Source organism: Marmota marmota, unplaced genomic scaffold (assembly GCF_001458135.2).
Source record: "Marmota marmota marmota unplaced genomic scaffold, marMar, whole genome shotgun sequence".
In the NCBI taxonomy this organism is placed as follows: Eukaryota; Metazoa; Chordata; class Mammalia; order Rodentia; family Sciuridae; genus Marmota; species Marmota marmota.
This window is the reverse complement of record NW_025999905.1, coordinates 10,332,063-10,344,083: the sequence shown is the minus strand read 5'-3', so window position 1 is coordinate 10,344,083 and position 12,021 is coordinate 10,332,063. Positions and strand designations below refer to the sequence as shown.

Sequence of the window (12,021 nt, the reverse complement as noted above, 5' to 3'; positions counted from 1 at the left end):
AATTCACAACTTCCATTATAACAGGCCATTGGTTTAAATATCTTCTTCACACATCTACACCTATCTACACACATCTCTTAAGACACTCCCCTTCTCTGAACAGCACTATATGCTCTTTTTCTATCCCAGTTTTAAACACCTGCCAAGGTTTGTCTCGAGATTTTCATCCTTTATGAAATTTTCTTAATAATACAAATCATTTAGGTCTTTTAATTTTTTAATTCATACAACTGTAAGAACTAAACAAAACTGTTACCCTACACTAGTCTGCCTTGTTCCCTAACTTATTTATTTCTATTGTGTATCCCTCTTTCCCTGCTCTCCGAGTTATCCCACAGCCTCCAAATATACACCTTTTATTTATCTTGGGCTAAAAATTTCTGAATCTGTGATGTGCCAGCACCATGCAGGTACTATCCTCAAGGAATTTATGTTATAATGGATAAATATGCAAACAATTATGGAGCAATGCACTGCATGCTATAATATAGGTAGATTCAAAGCTCTAAGAAAATATGAAGAATGTAACAAAGAAAAATACTACATTTTACTAGTAGAATAAGGAGTCAAAGGATAAACTTAATAGGAAAAAGGAAGTAAAAGATATTTCAAGTATTGAAATAACCAGTGCAAAGGAATCGAGAAAAGAGAATAGATAATATGTGTGTTTAAGGTATGATGAAACATTTGCATATAATAGCAAAATTGTTGAGTATAAAAAAGGTACAAAACGGCTGAAAAACAAGAGATTAAATTCAGCAGAGGCATCATGGAGTAGCAGGTATAGAACCCCAGAAGCAAAACTGTCTGTAACACTGAGAATGCCAAATCCACAATGTGAGAGGCATGGCTAGAGTATGCAGCTAAGCTGCTTCTAACCAAGGAAGCTGGAAGTCCCTAACACAGAGGTGAGATTTTGCTTATCCCTCTTTGCCCATGATCATAAAGAACAAAGGACTTTTAGAACTCATTTGGTGACAAATCTAAACTCATTAGGCAACAAAACTGGCCTAAGCAAATATAAAGTTATTTATTATTTCAATTTATCTCATTTAGTATTAATATCTTTGAATTTCACTGCAGAAATATGAACCTTTTTTATTATGGGGAGTCATTTCAGATCTCACTGAATATGACAGGAAATACAGGGTAAATGGTCTTTTTCAAAACCTAGGATATTTCAAAAATCATACTACCTTTTTAAAATCTGATAAAGTCTCAATTCCAATACACAACTTTCCCTTAGGGTTTTAGATAAGACTCTCTGAAACTTGGATTTTGAACTCCCACAAAAATCAGTCAGATACACAGAGTTATGTTGTCCAAACTGTTTTCAGAGCCCACAGAAGGTCCATTCGGAATTGTTTTGCTGCATGGGGGATAAGTCCTCAGTGCCACATACCTTCTATTATTGGTCACTTTTATGACCTGTGGCAAAGTTTATTTTATTTAAGTAATATAATTTAAAAACAAAAATAAACTGCCAATCTTGAACTCTTAAGTCAACCTTCCCACCCCCTCATAATGCCAGGAACATCACAAAAAAAAAAAAAAAGGAAAAGCAACATTCTCTTTGCCTCCTATAACCTTAATAGATAGTTTCCTGGAATTGTCTATTCAAATAGAAAATTAATTTCCATGCAAAGCTGGAAATACCACAGTGGCAAGCAAGAAAAACATCAAACACCAGTAGATTAAATAAAAAGTGGAGGATCTATAAAGAGTCCACAAACAGAACCTTGTTCAGTTAAGATGGTTATAAGAGAACAGCTGTTCAATTGTTAATTTAATGTATGAAAACATCTTTTTAAGTGAAGTAGCTATAATTACGTCAGTTTTAGAGCCAGATAACTGATTAAGGAATTATATCATTCAAGAAGTACTTCTAGAATTGTTATAAAGGGAGGAGAATTAGCATTCCCCTGGATAGAGATGGAAGAGGCCCTAAGATCTACACACACATACACAGTTAAGGCTTTGCTGCCCATTTTGTGACATCTGTTTATTTCAGGTCGGGATAATGGAAAAGTTCTGGAGATGGATAGTGGCAATGGTTACACAATAATATGAATGTACTCAACACCACTAAAGTATACACTCAAGGTTACAATGGTAAAATCAACCACAATTTACAAAAGTCTTATAAATCAAAATAGGACAGCAGAAAAGAAAAATGAGCAGAGAACACAAATTCAAAATTGGAGGGAGAAAATACCATAAAGATATGGGGAAAAAAGTTCAAAATCACTTGTAATCAAGAATACAAGTAAAACTGTCTACAAAATATTACATTTAATCTTTCCAAGTAGTAAAGATGAAAATGATTGACAATTAAATTTTTTTAAACAGCAGCTTCTCTAAACCCACTGACAGAGCAAACTCTTTAAACATCTCCCTCCTTGGACTTGGACCTAATGGGCATCCCTCTTTGCACTGACAGCTATCAAGAAGAGGCTCTTGGTGCCATCTGGGGACTGTTTTCTGCTTCTATTACTGCCTCAGTGAATCATACGGCTAACTCTCAACTAATAAGCAAGCAAAAAGTAGAATGATATCCTTTGCATGAACACTTAAAAAACAAAAAGAAGAGTCAGAAAACAGACCACCACCTTCAGGAACTGCCACACAGAAAAACAAAACCAAAAGTGGTATCAATGTGCAAATGACAAAGCTCCACATGGCACCCAGACAGTGGCCTTCCCAGTCCTGCTGCCTTGATTTTGAGGTTGTTAAGGGGAAAAAAAAAATCATCAGTTCACAGTACAGAACTGACACTGTGTAAACAGCTACAGGGGGAAAGTTCAATAAAAATCAATGTGTTATGAAAGCAAAGACAGAGGGAAACATTTAAGGTGAATTCTACAGGTGATCTTTGCAGGACTTCATAATGAATAAAAGGTCAAGTGCAAGATATCAAGAACATTTCCAGATGTTAGGGCTTGGATTCGGAATGTTGCACAAAGGTTCATGCATTGAAGGCTTGGTCCCCAGTGCAGAAACATTCAGAGGTGGGGCTCTATTGAAGTGATTTTGATTGTGAGGGCTCCGATCTCAACAGTGGATTAATTCATTGATGGATTCATAATTCGATGACATTATTCGGAGTACTAGAAACTTTAGAAGGCGAGTCTAGTTGGGAAAATTAGGTTATTAGGGGCATCCATAGAAGGCTATGTCCCCAGCCCCTTTCTCCTTCTGCTTCCTAGCTTCCCTGAGGTAAGCAGCTTTCCTCCACCATGCCCTTCCGCCATGTTTCTGCCTTGCCACAGGCCTAAAAGCAATGGAGCCAGCTGACCATGGACTAAAACTAGGAGGCAAAATAAACCTTTCCTCTTCTAAGCCTATTTTCTTAGTGATAAAAAAAAAACTAACACATTGGACAAAGCATAAAAGAGTTCCAAAGAGTTATACTGTGTTATAAATCATGGAGCTACATTTCTTTTATCTTTGATGAACAAAACACCTCATTCTTCAATAAATCTCCCAGCATATACTGCAAACAATGAGAGGGATCAATGTAGTTATATGAATTATTCATTCCTCAAAAAAGGAGGAAGTAAGTAGCTGGTAAAACACCTGGCACAAAGTAGAAGTTCAATAAATATTTGTTGAAGTGAACTGAAACAAATGGGAGAAGCTGGTAAAGATTATCTGCATCTATTGATGAAATTTGCTAATTATATTGTCCCAAATTTCCATCTGTTTTTACCTCTGTAAAATAACTGACCTCTTCTATAGAAAGAGCTATAAATATGGTGTTCTTTCCACTGGCAGTACAGTTATCAAACACCTGCCCAACATGGTGTTCAGAGACTTGGTGATAATTTATCTCCCCCATAATCGGCATCTTTAATCTAGTTCTTGGTCACAAAAATGCAAGAATGCTAAAGGATGGTGCAGGGAGAGGGAAGACTGTAGAATATTAATAGCTGATCAAAGAGATTCTAAAAAGAGAGAGCCTGGTGTCAGATAAGCCACCTCAAAGAGAAACACTAAATTGCCAGCCTTCTTCAGTTTCCTCACTTGTAAATTAGGAAATGGACCCAGTCAGTGGCTTCCAGCTTTTTTAACTACAATTCACACCAGTAAATATGTTTCATAATAAAAACAGTTTACACACACATAGAGACATGCTTATCTATATAAAATTCAAACATCAGCTTCATAAATTAATACTTAATCTTTAAATGTCAGTGCACTTTGGTATACTGTATTGTAGTCTATTCCATTCTGTTGTTTAATTGGAACCTACTAAATTGATTTCATAACCCATTAATAGTACATGACATGCAGTTTGGAAAACCAGATGATTTCTTTCCAGTTCATTAAAAAAAAAACATAATTTTACTTAAAAGCAATCTAAAAATATCCACCACTCCCAAATACTACTTCCTCAATGACCTTTCCAAAGCTGATTCCTCAGTAAAATGACACAACCCTACATATTTGCCTTCCCTTCCTCCTTACAGTAAATACCCATAATGCTTTCCTTTCAAAGGCTTTAAAAGTGATTTTTCCCATGGTTTATGCTACTGCTAAACTTGACAATGGAAGTGTGCACAAGGGATTTTGCAATAAAAAGTTAAACATTTACCCAAAGAACTCCATTTACCCATAACAAAGTGCACTTGAATCTTTATAAACCATCAGGCATTAGCCAAGCAAAAGTCAGAATGATATTATACAGCAGCAACAAATGACATAAATCTGAATTTTAATTAAGTGAAAGACATTTTAAACAAGTTTATTCTCCCTTCCAAGAATTTGTTCCCTGAAATAAAAAATATTCTAACTTTCTAAAATAGCATCTATGGTCACTGTTGCAGATCTGCTTAATCTGCCACCTTCCGCTGAAGCACCCTCTGCCTCATCTCCACAGATTTGCAGGAAATCTCTGGTACAAAATGAGCTGTTTTTGGAGTCAAGCAATACTTTCCAATCACAACTCAGGTGTATTTTTTCAATTATGTATCTGGGGAAAGGCCTTGTTTACTTCTTCTCATCACAGATTTAAAACCAGTTAAACCTTCGTCTCCTCAAAGGCAATGCAACCTTGACATGGAATCCTCATGGTGATGTTGTGCTTGTCAATATTTCAAAATATTTTACTCTAAAACTTCTCTTGGTTTCTAAGCCTTAGAGGGTAAAGAAGAAATAAGTCCTACGTGTATTTTATGGCATTTGGATATTTTAATCTTTGTAGTTTATAAAATAAAATTTAGAGCCTGAAAGTTTTAAGTGTTAAAAAGTTTGAATGCATAAATATTGAAGAAATACAAATATCAAGAAGTTAGGACCATTGTAATCCTGTAATCAAAGCATTCTGTGTATCTGACAAACTTGGCAAGACACATTTTTATTTTTAATTTTTGAACTACTAATTCTGGAGGAAAAACAAACACCATTAACTTCCTCTTCAGTCACTAGCTGTCTGTGCCATGTGTTTTTATCGCTTCCTGCCACAAGGAAATAACATTTGAAACAAAGAATGATATTCAAAGGGAGTTCTATGGGTTAGTCCAAAATCATTTTTTCAGGAACTCAGAAGCAATGTAAACATATTTAAATGATAGTGCAGGGTAACAAAACACTTCGGAAGACCTTCACGTTTTTGTTTTATTACATGATTTCATCTAATGCTTATGAGGTCTTCAAAGATTATTTGAGGAATGAATTAAACTTGGTCAAGTTAAGTAATTTTTCTCCACCTACATGGCTAATAAATGACAGAGCCAGAATTTAAGTCCTGCTCTATTTCATACCCAACCTCATGGTAAAAACTATCTCATGCCATTTTGCCTACAAGCCTTTTGATCAAATTACAGGTTTTTATTTTAACTATTTGTTTAAATTGCCAAGGGCCTGTTTCGTTTTGGTGGTATTGGAATTGAGTCCAGGGCCTTGTGTATGGCATGGTAGGCAAACAATCTACCACTGAGCTATACTCCCATCCCTAGTTGCCACCAGTTTCTGTGTATGGGTAGTGGGGACAGTGATAAAAGGAGACTGTAATAATAAGATCATAAAGACTAATTATTCTGTATCTTTAGTTCAACAGTTACTTATTAAATCCAGCAAATACACTAAGGACTAGAGAACCTAAACAAAGATGCAAAATTATAGTCCTTGTGCTAAGGTGTTACTGACAAGTTTAATAAAAGAACCCAACAGGTGAAGAAAGAAGCACAATTAGTTTGATACCTATAATTCTAAATATGTTACCACTTAATTGCACTGGAGAACTATTTATTGGTAGTGCAAGAGAACAAGAGAAGTAAATTTTTTTAATGATTTCTGAATTTTATTTATTTGCTTTTAATGATTTATTTTATTCCCTTCTCCCATTTATTTTTTTTTTGTTTGCTCTAATTAGTTATACATGACAGTAGAATGCATTTATGTACTTTGATATGTCATACATAGATGGGATATAATTTCTCATTTTTCTGAGTATACATGTTGTAGAACTATATTAGTCAGACAGTCACATAAGAGAAGTAAACTTTGACAGTGGATGAAATCCAAGAGATAGATAATATTCTCCACATTTTTTAAATGTAAAAAATGATAATTTTCCCCAAATCAGATAAGAGGAAAAGACTGGATTGAAGTAGTCTGAGTCTAGTTAGCTTCAAAGCCCATCCTCTTTCCACCAGAATAGGAGAACTATATTATAACAAGGTTCAACCACAGCCTGTCTCATTATCTCCCCTTCGGCATGTGTGGTGCATGCAGCACACACAAATCCTTTTTGTGTAAGAGGCTACTGAGGCCTGCATGCTCCTGACACAATGCAGCAGATCAGGGAACTATATAAAAGCACATATCCTAGACCAATGATCATATTTGGAAAAAGAACATTTTACCCAGTGAGACCTTGGAACCACTGGTCAGACACAGGAGGACTCTAATAGTCAGGAAAAAGTTTCACAATATTGAGTTACTTGATTCAATATTTAAAATATTAAATATATGTGAAAATAACAAGTATTTTATTGTTGAAGCAAATCAATCTAGAGTGATGAGACAGATCTCATTTATCTTTCTTCAGCTTTGAAGGAGTCAGTATTACTGAGGGTATATCAAGGCTAAAGTAAACTTTTAAGAGTGTATATCTGTTGCAATATACAAAGGATGCATTTAATAAATACACTGTGGATGGACAGATGGATGGGTGGAAATAGGAAAAAAGAAAGAATGAATTAACATGCCATTTTGGCATATTCAGAATGTACTTTAAAACTCCATTTTTCTTTGGAGCTCTAAAAAATTATTTCCTCACTTTCCAGTTAAACATCTATCTAAACTTAACTTCTAAGCATAATTGGTATAAAAGCCAAATAACATTTTAGAAACAAAACAATTATATGCTACCATTTTCAATTAGAATTTTTTAAACTTTCAGTTAATAAAAATAATATACTTAAAAGGAATTTGGGGAAAATAGAAATTCTTAAGAAAAACATCTATAAACATGTTGTATGGTAGTATGAGTGACTTTAAAAACTAATTTTACTTGTTAATAGTGCAAATTGTGCTGTATTAAAAAAAAGGAGAAAAGCAGTGATCTTTATTTCAATGTACATTTTAATGACAATGTAGAAAAGTTTTACCATTCCACCTTACTTTCTTGCTAGTGTTTTCCTCTTGTTGTATATAGTCATTAATGTATTAATTGCAATTTTGCTGATCCTTTTATAAACCAGTTTATGTAAGTTTCAGGGAAGGTAAACCATCCATTCACACATACATTCATACACATTTATACATATGCCCCAAATTATGTACACACATAGGCATATTTAATTATATATAACTCTACACATGTGTATACTTTCATAAATATTTGTTGACAGGTTTAACTCCTTCATGTGTCTTGCTCTGTGCTCAACGAAAATATCTCATGCTCACACAAGTATGAGAAAACCATCTCTTTGGAAGATTCACTTGAATTAATGTCTCCTGGGAGGTTTAGGCACTTGATTTGTACCCCAGTGATGTGTGAAAAAGAGCAGACAAGAGGACTCAGGTGTGATTAAGTGTCATCACCTCAGGTGGCATTGGCTAATAGTTCCTCAACACACAGTAGTAGCTAAAGAACTAGGATGGTCCTGGCTCTGCACCTGCACCATGAGCCTTTCAGAAGACCACCAGGCTCTACAAATCTCTGGTGATTCTGGCTCAGTAGGTTCAAGAGAGGCCTAGGAATGTGGCTACAAATAAGCCCCCTAGAATTCTTATCAGACAAGCCTGGAAAGGATTGAATTTGTGTACAGGAAGCAGCATATTGAGGAAGAAAATTCAAATGTGGTTTGCCCTATTCCCTATACACTAGAAATGCATGGTGAGTGTTTTAGTCAGCTTGTTTACTGCTGTGAACAGAAGACCTGATAATAACAATTAGAGGAGGAAAAGTTTATTTGGGGGCTCACAGTTACAGAGGTCTCAGTCCATACTGGCCAACTCCATTCCTCAGAGCCTGAAATGAGGCATAACATCATGATGGAAGAATGTGATGGAAGAATGCAGTTGGGAGCTTGGCACTAGGGAGAAAAGAGGGAGAGACTCCACTTGCCAAGGACCCACCTCCTCCAACCATACCTCACCTGCCTACAGTTACCACCCAGTTAATCCCTATCAGGGGATTAATGCACTGATTAGGTTAAGGCTCTCCTAACCCAATCATTTCACCTCTAAATTTTCTTGCATTGTCTCCTACATGAACTTTTGGGGGACACTTTATATATAAACAATAACAGTGAGTATTGACAATTATGATAGATCCTGGAAAGTCATGCAGACTTGCGGAAGTGGACATAATTAGATTTATGTTTTAGTAATATTTGTCAAGCTGAATGGAGGAAACTGTAAAAGTAGAAAAACTGTACGGGGTCTTACTACAATGGTAGGAGCAAGACGTCATGAGTACTAAAGGCTAACAATAAAACTGGAAGAAAAAGTTGATCAAGCCTCAACCAGACAATACGGAGGGGAAGAAAATATGAGTTTCAAAAGTGGTGCTATTGTTTCAAGCACAGATGGCTAAGAAAATATCTGTGATGCTCACAGAAAGAACATCAAGGAAGATTAGATTAAGTGAAGTATTAGTTAATGAATGGTCAAAGGAAAAACATTTGTTGAAAGAGGCATTTGGGACTTAACCCCAGATCTACCAAAACTTTGCCAGGAGAGGCTTGATATGTCTCTTAACTCTCAGAACCTTCGTATCCTCAATCCTGAGTAATGCTAGCAAAATATGTAGCACAGGATCGTTGTAAAGATCAAAGAAGATTATAAGTCACACTTGATACATATTGTGTGCTTAAGAGATCATTTTGTTTCTTATTTTCACTGATTTTGTGTGTGTGTGTGTGAGTGTGTGTGAGTGCTGGTGATCAAATCCAGAACCTCAAGTATGCTAGGGAAGAGCTCTACCACTGAGCTGCCTTTTTTCACTGATTTTTATTTCCAGTGACTCAACATGCCATTGTTGAATGAATGAATTATTATTTTACTGATATTATACTTCTATCAAAAACTAAGATGATGAGATTTGACCATTAGATAGTAAGTAATTGATGCACCTGGAGACTGCTTAAATGGCTAGGAGTTTTAAACATTGAAGTAAAAGTCAGTGCTTGCAGGGGGACTTTGTAATTTAAGTAGAATTCAGGAGTAAAATTTAATTGTGTTTTTTGTTGCTGTTGTTGTTGTTCTGCATGTTAAAGGGATAAAGTCCATCACCTAGAAAATCTTCTTTATTAGCAATTTTCAAAAACTCTTACACTGATAGTATTTACACTATATTGTCTTGTTTAGATCTTTAGCCCCTTCAGGTAAGGAATTCAGTTACTATATCATAATTTCCATTATAAACATGAGAAAATGGAGATTCAGAAAAGTTGAGTGACTTTTAGGATAACAATGGCAGAGCCAAGAATATAATTAAGGTCTTTTTGACCACAAGTTTGCTGGGCTTTCCACTACCACCTCCCACTAAACCAATTCATTTTCATCTAGATGAGCTCTTTTCCATCTTGCTCCCAGCCCAAGTTTTCCCTAAGACACTGAAGGTGAGCAGAAGGTCAGTCTTGAGCGGTTCAGAAAGTTTTGAGAGTAATGCTCTTTCCTCAAAACCCAACCAGTACCAGAGAGCAGCTGTCCTTCACCAAGCCAGCCTCGGGAGCTGATACTACTGCCAGCAGTTCACCTGTTTCTCATTAGCTTCAACAACAACAACAAATCTGTATTCAATTGGGAAGTATTGAGACTATCATTTTGGAGACCTTCCCTGTAAAAAGGAACAAGACTTAATTTCTGTTTTAGTCAAACAGAAAGAATTGCCTTCATAATGGATCACTGTTAGGTTGCTACCAGTGGCCCTGGTATTGGATTGCTCAGATTCACATTGTGGCCCAATCCCTAAGTAGAAATACTAACCTAAGACAGGTCTATGAGACTTGGTTTCTCATCTTTAAAAGAGAATTTTAGAGTTTTTACTACGATTAAATGAGATATCACATATAAGGCACTTAGTACATACACTTGGAACCTGAAATACAATGAACACTCAGCATTTGGTAACTACTGTTCAGCAATGTGTGATGTCCGAATTTCACAGAGAAAGCAACCCTAGCCCACAATGGCTAAGGTATTCTGCAAAATATCATTTGTTAGGGTAACTGTGCTTTCCTTATGGAGAAAAAAAAATGCCCAAGATAATCACTGAATTTTTCATTGACTGCAAGTGCCACATTCATTGTACTGGTTTTCAATTATTCATTTATAAATAAATTAATGTACAGCTCCAATTCACAAAATGGAATAATTTAGGGCTGAAAATCTATGGCCACAGTGGAGATGCAATAATCTTGAAAATAAAATAAGTGAGTTTAGAAACACAGAAAAAAAAGGCTTTTTAAAAAATGTAAGTTTGTTCTCTCACACATCATTATAACAATTAATATCTAAGTAAGATTAATTTGCTTCCTTTCAAAATAGAAGTGACTTTTCATAACTAATTAAATAATATTTCCTCTTTTAGAAAGAATATGTCATTTCCTAAATGGGAACAATTCTTATTTATTTACTTTGTGCTGCTCCTCTGTGCTTTTGTGATGCTTCCTTTAACAGGGGTTCTCAGCATTGGGTGTACACTATGATCACCTTGGAGATTCAAGGGATGCCCATGCCTATACCTCATATAGTTCAAACTACATTGAACTCATTGAGATGATTGATGGATCTGGTTCAGATTTTTACCTTCTTTTTTTTTTCCAGTTCTCCAGGTGATTTGAATACATATTCCAAATTGAAAATCACTAGCTTCTCCAACATCTTTCAAATAACAAATGATATCTTTTGCCTTGTTGATTGCTATCTATAAATAAAGTTGTTTTACTCTAGTCATAAAATCATTGGCTGTGAAAGCCAGTTTTGACCTTTCTAGCACAGGACTTTGATTTCCCTGGATTCTAATCAAACACTTTCGTGAGATTCCCATTCATTAATATTCCTAATAAAGTCAGATAGGATGAAATATGTAGGAAGACCACACTGTACACAGAAACTCCATTAGAGTACTAATGAAAATAGGACAGGCAAGATGCAGAGGAAAGTAGGCACTGCAGTATTTTTTAAGAATTTAGGCATGATACTACTTTTGTAATAGCTAAAATTACAAATCTCAATGAGAAAAAAAGTAATTCTGAGAAAACCACCACAAGAAGCACGGCAGTATAACATTAAAATATTTACACAATCATATAGCTACTCTGAAGTCCTTTTTTATTCACTACCCTGAAAAATTGCAAATGAATATGCTAGATTGTGACTGTGGAACAATGAGGGTTAAGAGAACAAGACAAGCATACAAAACTTATCTGGATCTAATGACAGATAACAACAAAGAATATAATTTATATATTTTGAAGGCAATATTTGTATTTCCCTGGGTTATTGAATAGTGCCTCTTTATGCATACTCATTATGAGAATGGTAAAATAAAATAAGTTTCAAGGC

General features: G+C 35.3%; 1 protein-coding gene and 1 non-coding gene across 6 annotated transcripts in view; one reads left to right on the top strand and one right to left on the bottom strand.

Moving 5' to 3' along the window:
* Window positions 1-12,021, bottom strand: part of Hdac9 (histone deacetylase 9) — an 863,294-nt gene that overhangs the window by 772,046 nt on the left and 79,227 nt on the right. The window lies entirely within an intron of this gene.
* LOC125615531 lies at window positions 1,889-2,010 on the top strand. Its single transcript, XR_007346141.1, has one exon. It is a non-coding gene; the product is annotated as a U6atac minor spliceosomal RNA (small nuclear RNA).